We start from the raw sequence: 9,104 nt of genomic DNA on the forward strand, positions 1-9,104 counted from the left end.
AAATATGAGAGGATGCAGCACTGAAGGTTTTAGAAGATGGTGGCCGGACAATCTCTCAACTGGTGAGGGAGAAAAAGCCATTTATGCCTGGGAAGTTCAGGAAACTGCCACAACCATGAAGTGGGACCTTGCAGAGAGGTCTAGAAACCACTTCCTCTGCCACAACCTAGAGAAATCATAATCTGGGGAAGTCCAAGAAAGTGCCAGAACCACTAAGTGGAAGCTTGTGGAAAGGTCTAGAAGCCAGCCGCATCTAACCATCAGGACCTTCCCAGGATAACCGCTTCCATTTCTCTTCCACCCTCCAAATCTCACTCAAGTTCCTCTCATTCACAAATTTTAACCCAGAACCACACAAAGAGGGGGATTCATGGAAATGTGGTTCTCTGCCTTAGAAGGGCCTGTTGGCGATGGTACCAAGCTGAAAACAACCCATCCAGCGCAGTCCTTACAATACCCTTGTTAATTCATTAATTCAGCATCCATCCCATTACTATTACCATCTTTAACTTCCAAATAAAAATGATGACATCATGCTTCCACTAATGTGACTATCCTTCACACAACCAAAGACATGCTAACCATTCAACAAGAGGAGACAGACAGACAGTCCACATCACTGCTAATTCTTTAAAATACAAAGCAAGGTAAGTCCATTGTCCAGAGGAAATATGATACAAGGACTTCAGTGTAAGAAAAACTTAGGTTCAAATCCTAGCTCTCCTATTTGACCAGTGTGTGATCTCCAGCAAATTATATACCTTTCAGAGTCTTAACTTCTCCAGCTGAAAAACAAGAAAACATATTCTGTCTACTGCAAGTATTAGCGACATGAAATGCCTGGCTCATGGTAAGTGCACAGCAAGTATTAGCTTTTATCAAGATTCATTTTAAGTGGCTTGGATCAATTAACATTTTTTGCTGATGACATTTCCTGATGCTCAATAAATTGCTTTCATACCCCAGCATATTTTTGCATATGTTTGCATATTGCATAAACTTTTCATTTGCTGAAATTTTCAAATTTAAATGATCAATGTCTTATTCCTGCTTAGGTAGTCTAAATATAAAGATATAGAGACAGTCAAGAGTTGACAGCAAAATCTCAAAAAAGGAAAGGCTAAAAATCTGAATGATATACAACTTGCAAGATCAGCTCCTGAATAATAGGAAATTAACTGTTTATCCAAAAAGGCATTAGTCCTGTCGTATCTAAATTATGCCAGGGGTGACTTCCGGGAGGAATCAGCTTTCTCTACTACAAAGATCCAATGCATAGGTTTGTAACTCAATGCTCTGACTTCATGTCGGAGGAGAAAAATCTCAACTCAAGTATCCTACCAGAAAACACAAATTTATTGACACTGGCAGGTTACAACACCATGAAAAATTATAACTGGAGAGCAAAGACAAAAAACAAAAAACTCAAGAAGTCAGAATACTTGAGATGTACCTCTTCATAACTTGGATGGCTGTTCTTTTCTTTGGACAAAGCATACTGAAGGTTTTTCAGTGTTTGTACTGCAACTCATCCATACTTATGATATAATATCCAAAAGGCAGCCAGCAAGCCCAAACTTTAAGGCTGCCAACCACAAAAAATTACTTAGCACAACAATGATCTTTCTTAACCATAAATGACATTATCTTAGGCCAAACTTCCTAGATAGGCTTGGATTGTAATAGCTCTTTACCCTGGGGCTACTGACAGTACACCAGTGCACATCGAGAGGGGGAGAAAGGCAAACACAAAATGGAAATAAATTAAATTAACTCTTAAAATATCTCAAATTTTTAATAAATGGGGACATTGACCTTTTGAGTGGTAGCTCTTTGAGTGAAAACAAGCCATTTCCTGCCAAGTATACAAAAATCCTGGAAATTATAGGGTGCTTAAAATTATGTTTATGATTCCACAACTTCTGTGCATGCCAAATGTAGGGTAGTATAGACAAATTTCAAATAATCTCATTCAAGTATTTGGCTCTAAATAACTAAAATAACAACAGGACTTAGGAGAAAAATAATATTAGAGGCATACCATTCAAAACCCAAACACTTTGAAACCAAAGTCTCGTCTACGGTAACCCTTTAATTTTTGGACATTTCTAATGATTGCAAACTTTTCCATCTGTAGAGGAGACATCCCTACATCTACCTCCCATTGTTCCTAATTTTTCCTCCTAGAAAACTGGAAAAAAATACTTTAATATTTGATAAGAACTCCTAAAATGATACCACGTTTTCTTTCCTCTAAGCTAAATGTGTACAATTTTTCTTAATATTTTTAGGTTTCAAATCCCTTCTTTATTCTATGTGACTTTCCATGAAAACTTTTCAGTTTATCAGCATCACCTTCCAAATGTGATGTCCACATGAAGTGTGATGAATGAGGTGAGATTGGCTTGTGGACCAATATTACTCTATACTTGTCACTTCCTTGACACTCTGGCCTACCTGTCTACTTAGGACACCTAAGATTGAATATGGTTTTAAGCAGACATATTACATCATTTACTTGTCATGAGCTCATGATTGGCAAAAAACACTAGTCTTCTTCATAGAAATTAATGTTAAGACACATATTGTCCATTCTATATTTGTTCAGTTGAGTTTTTAACTCGTAACAATTTACATTAATCCCTATTACATTTCATCTTGTTAAACTTGGTCCTTTATTTCTACCTGATTCCAGATCTCAATTCTGTTATCCAATATATTAGCTAACCCGCCGAAGTTCATGTTAACTCTGTATTTCCTAAGCACATGGACAATGCTGAGTAGGCATAATCTCAAACACCAGCTGCACCTAGCCAGCGACCTCCTGACAGTCAAAGATATTGATATTGATTATTTTTATAGGTGCAACCTAGCACTCAAAGATTCACAAATTCCCCTAAATAAGTTATCATCCTGACCATATTTCTCTTTTTTTCAAGAAGATATTATCTCTATAGCATAACAGGCTTATATACTTGTACCATTTTCCTCATCAATCAACCTAGACACCTTGTTAAAAAAATGAATTTGGGAAATTTGAAGAACCTCGTTCTAAACGAATTCATAATCACTTGTCACAAGCACTTGTGCTTTTCCACAGGACCCCAAAAATATCTTTTAATTACTTTGTTGGAGTACTTTGTCTCAAGTTGATCATCAAGTTCACCAATCCATAGTGTTCAAAATCTTTTTTTGTTAATTTCAGGATTTTAATGCCTATTTTGACAGCATTTGCTCGTTTCTAGTTTCAGCACCTCCGTCATTGTCCAAGACGTTTCAAGAAAGCCAAAAGAAGTTGAGAAGCTCATTGTCATAATCTCTGTTGATCAGGAAATGTAGAAATCAAAGAGGATTACGTGAGTTCAGGATTTTCCTCCATATTCATGTCCCCTGGATTCAACATTGTAATAATAATGAAGACTGAACAAATTTGACTTGAAAATTTTGGGGGTCTTTCTAACAAAACAGAAATAGGTAATGGAACATCTCAAGCTCGGCTCAGAATGTAACATTTTTCACAATCCGCTGTCTGAATTACTCAAACTTTGATATCTAATCTTGATATCTCATAAGGTCAGTCTTCTCGCCTTATTCATCTGCATGATTATCTTGGTTATCTTGGGTCTTTCTCATCTTCGCATAAATTTTAGAATTATCCTATCAGGTTACATACACAAAAATGCAAGCACACAAAAACGTGATGGAATTTTTATTGGGATGACACTGAATCTAAATCAATTAGAGAAGAATTGAAATATTTAATAGAGTTTTAATAGAGTATTTAAATAGAGTAGAATATTTAATAGAGTTCTATTTAAATTTAGAAGCATGGAGGAGAGGTCCCCACAGCTGGGACTTAGACCTCTGAAGAGGAAATGCGGGTGGGAGGAAGGGGTCACACAATGAAGCTGGTTTGGTAAATGTAGAAAAAACTGCAAACTGTGTGCAGCTGCCGTGTCACGAAGGAATTGCTGCTGCCAAGGTGAGGGAGTATTGCTGGCGTGACGCTCACACGAGCTTCGAGCAAACAAGAAGCCCGCAGGAACCCACAAGAAGGAGCAAGTCCCTTCAGCTTCCTCCAGCCTTGCAAGTCTCCCTCTGGACTCTCTGCTGGTAGAGCCTAACAGGGCAAGCAAAAGGTGGCTTGCAGAGTCCAGGTCCCAGCATCACTAAGCGAATGATAGACGGTGGTTTGGAAGCCAACTGGCCCACTCTCTTATTTGTGTCTCCATTCTCCCCTTCGTTCCTACTTTCCTCAAACCCAATCTTATCTGGTCTCTGGGAGAAATCTCAAGCCAGCAAACATGCCTCTGAGAAACTTCCAGTACTTCCACAGGTCAGCAGTTTCTTAGATCCTTGCTTCAATTTCATGGGAGAGGGAAGAGAAATTGGCCTCAACGCATGAGAGAGAAAAGGAGAAGAGAATCCACAAAGAACAGTCTACTTTAAAGATTTAACTCTACCACGTTTCTACCTACTTTTGACAAAGACACCAGTAGAGAGAACTGTTTTCTACTAAAAGAGAAACGGCAAGCGCAGTAAGTGGGAACTGGCACCGTCAGTGTTGTGAAGCAGCAGGAATTGGTGGGACCGTGGAGAACACATGCCTGTCTAAAGAGGGCAGCAGCTGCCCAGCCAGCCATAGACTGCAATGTGGTAATGTGAGTCCAGTGTTCCCAGATCTCCTAATTTTTTGAGAGATGCCAGAAATCTGGATTTTTATGTGAAAGCTTCCAATTTCAAGATGTTGGCTCAAAAATGTTTTAAACATTGTACAAGCCAAATGAAACATTGCAATGGGCCAAATCTAGCCTGTGGGCCATGGTTTGGGACGTATGCAGTGCAGCATGCAGACGAAAGGGGATCTGCGGCAATATATGGACCTCAAGTATCACGTCACGTGGCCTATGGGAAAGAACAGCCTAGTTCAACATTATGTGATAACCTGAATTTTAATGCAATGTTGGTTTCTTGTGTTAGGCTTCTTTTTGTTTCCTTTTCTTTCTTTCTTTTTTTGTTATCATTCTTGATGACGTTAACACAAAGTCAGCCTAACCTAGTGCTGTCAGTGTTAGCATGATCACGCACGTCAATGTGGAGTTAATTTAAAACGAACACTTTGGGAGAAAGAAACTGTATAAATCAAATATATAATCACTATTCTGGGGTTTGGAATTTGCTTCAAGAAAGTTGGCACCTCTTTAGTTTCACTGTGAGAGCAATAGTCAATCATTGGGGCATCTAGTAGGATATGTAAACTGGCAGCAATTTGAAATAAATGTTTATATACATATAGATATATACATACATGCATTGTACCTATAGTATAATCATATATTAAATCCTGTGGTCTTTGGCAGAAACTTCTGTACAGCTCTATTACAAAATGATAAAGTATATTGCAAAATAAAATGTGTAGACATTAAAACTGGAATTCAAAATTTTGTGGTGTTTTTTTATATTTGTCAAACTTTTCAGTAGGTTCTTTGAAGCTTGATTCTTCATTTGAGTATCAGAAAATCTTTTTCCCATGTGGAAGCTTACACATATTCCTAAGCCACGTGGAATAGACACTTTGACTTGTACGAAAAAGATTTGTGGTCTTCGCAAAGCCATTATAATTTCTCTGGTGGTACAGATGAAGCTATAAATAAATATATGCACACATATTGCATAAATTGTGTTAAATGTTTTTGAGTATGTTACTTGCTCTTACTCATCAGAAGTAAATCAGTACATAGGCCCACACTTTAACAGAGCTGTAAACAGTGGGTTTCGTCAAATACAATATTTCTCTTCTTTTTCTACCTCCATCCAATTCAAATAAGTCCTTTACCTATACTAACTGCCATCAACTTTATCTTTACTGCAGTTCAGGCTTGTAAAGGAGGGACATTAGAGAGAATTGAAAGCATGATTTTTTTTCTCTTAAAACTTTGTCTTTTTTTAAAATTTCATTTATGTAAGCTAAAGAGAAAAGACAATCACTGTCTAGAACTCTAACAGATTGCATCTTCAGATCTTTGTCTATTTTGCCCGACATTTGTAATGTGTCCTTCATGCTGAAGTTTCTAGACATAATCATTCCACAGGCTTATATGCTCAGAAAGGAAAATAAAGTAGGCTTTTAGATTATAACAGCACTTGCTAGGATTAAATGTGAGATTTTGATACCCCAAAGGGGTAGCTTCTGTCCAAAAGTTTACTTTGGTTTTAAAATTAATGTTTATTTTTAAAGTAATAAATTCATAAACCTCATTCCTTCTTAAATTGTTAAATTCAACATACAAATCTTATTACTCCATTTATACCTCCAAAAATACTAACAGTCACTGTTAAAGAGTCTGAGATTAATTTATAAATACTATTTTAAAAACTTAATTATTTAGGTTTCTTTAAATTTTTTTTTTTTTTTTGGTGACGAGATTGGCCCTGAGCTAACATCTGTTGCTAATCTTCCTCTTTTTTTTCTCCCCAAAGCCCCAGTACATAGCTGTATATCCTAGTTGTAGATCGTTCTAGTTTTTCTATGTGGGATGCTGCCACAGCATGGCTTGATGAGTGGTATGTAGGTCTGTGCCCAGGATCCGAACGGGCAAACCCCAGGCTGCCAAAGCGGAGTGCACGAACCTAACCACTCAGCCAAAGGGCCAGCCCTTTTTTAAATATTTTTAATTGCATTTATAAATGTGGGTACTTAACTGTGAAATTTACAAAAAAAAAACACTTTCTAAGTGTTCAAGTAATTCTTCTGTCTATAATAAATTAAGCTTATAAATATGATGGAATCAAGTTCTCCTAAATTTTCCAATATTATTCATAAACTTCAACCTTTGACCTTAAAATCACAAGTCTAAAATGACTGTGCAGATTGCACATTTCAAATTAGAATTCTTATCTAATGTTATTTTAATGGCTGATGGTAGGCATTAAGGTTAATAGCCAAAAGTCCACTTTCCTTTCTTCTAGATGTACGGTAAGAATGTGCTTCCCTGTCCATTGAAGTTAGCCTTGGCCATGTGACTTGTTTTGGCCAATAAAATATGAGCAGAAGCAACACATCACTCTCTGGTCAGAAAACTTCAAGGACCAATTCTGTGTTCTGTTCCCGCAGAAACAATTACCAGCAGCGCTCCGGATGGTGGCGCTTCCATCAGCCTCAGTCCGTGACGAGGACAGTATGAAGCACATTTTCCTATCCTGCCTTTTACAACAACATGGTCGGACCTTGAGGGCAATGCTAAGTGAAATGAGTTAGACAGAAAAAGATAAATACCGTGTGTTCTCTCTTATGGGTGGAATCTAAAAAGCTGAACTCATAGATAGAGACTAGAATGGTAGTTACAAGGGGGTGGGGAGATGTTGGTCAAAGGCTAAAAACTTCCAGTTATAAGATGAATAAGTTCTGGGCATCTAATGTACAACATGGTGACTATAGTTAACAATACTGTATTATATACTTGAAATTTGCTGAGAGAGTGAAGCTTAAATGTTCTCACCACAGAAAAAAACGATAATTATGAGAGGTGATGGAGATGTTAACGAACCTTATTGTGGTATTATTTCACTATATATATGTTTCAAATCATCACATCATACACCTTAAACTTACACACGGTTATGTGTCAATTATATCTCAATAAAGCTGGAAAAAAATAAGTAAAATCTGTTAAATTGTTTGTGTGTGTGTGAGGAAGATTGTCGCTGAGCTAACATCTGCACCAATCTTCCTCCAGTGTATGTGGGTTGCTGCCACAGCATAGCTTGACAAGTGGTGGTAGGTCCACACCCAGTATCTGAACCTGCGAACCACCAGCTGCCAAAGCGGAGAGTGCGCACTTAACCGTTATTCCACTGGTCTGGCCCCAAAATATGTTAAAATTTTAAGAAAGCCTATTTTCCTGCCTATCCTTGGGAAACATACAGTATAAGCAGGAAAAAACTTGTAAGTCTCTATGATTTGGGGGTTATTTGTTATCATAGCCTGACCAAGCCTATCCTAATACGTAGACCAAATTCTCTTAACTTGTATAAATACTTACAATACCGATGTAACAAGAGTATTCTCAAATGCAATCCATAAATTATTGATACTGTAGATTTGGCCCTATTAAACATTTCTACGTTTGATTCTAAACTTTCCTGAGGTTGAAAGACGCTTGCCCACTGAATGAGTAATCATCTCAAACAATTTTGGAGTTATCTCTTGTAGTAATTTTTTAGGATGTCTTCTCAGTTTATTGAATTTTCTTAGCCTAAGATAGTAACAAGGAAGTAAAATCTGGAATAGAGCAATTTTTCTCATGACCTGAATGCCAGGCTAAGCCTTTTATGTAGACAGTATGTTGTGGGCTCCAAATTTAAAGAAAGGTTTGGGTGTGGAGGCCATGAAACTCGTTTTGAGTTCTGTCATTATCTACTTTTCAAATCATGTTAGTTGGGGTCTGTAATCCCCACCTGGTGGTTACACCTCTTACTGGGTCGACCGAATATAAGCATATTCTGTTCCAACTTCTTTTCATAGTTTTCTTATCTCTTGGGGTCAGAACTTAAATACATTTTAGAATGATATCCCAATTCTATTTTGGGTCGTAGAAGACATGGCTGACTCTACGTCACAACTTCTCAGCATAGCTCATTGATGGTTGGCAGGTATTCATTACAAGAATTTTCTGACTTTCCAAGTTTAGTAAAGTGTTCCTTTTTGCTTTTCTCCATGGAACTTGTGGTACTCAGCCTGCCTAGACATCACTGTGGAATGACTCGATCCTCTGTATATCTGCTGAGATGGCTAATTTCATGTGTTCACTTGGCTAGACCATGGGGTGTCCAGATATTTGGTCAAACATTGTTTTAGGTGTTTCTATGAGGATGTTTTGGATGAAATTAACATTGAAATTAATGGACTTTGAGTAAAGCAGATTGCTCTCCATAATACGGGTGGGCCTCCACTAATCAGTTGAAAGCCTGACTAGAACAAAGACTGGATTCCATCCCCTGTCCCAAGCAAGACAGAATTTCTCCAGCAGACTGCCTTTGGACTTCTTTTACCACATCAGCTCTGATTCTACTGCACACAGTCTTTGGATTCAAAATGGAACATC

The sequence above is a fragment of the Equus przewalskii genome, chromosome 27 (assembly GCF_037783145.1).
Source record: "Equus przewalskii isolate Varuska chromosome 27, EquPr2, whole genome shotgun sequence".
Taxonomy (NCBI): domain Eukaryota; kingdom Metazoa; phylum Chordata; class Mammalia; order Perissodactyla; family Equidae; genus Equus; species Equus przewalskii.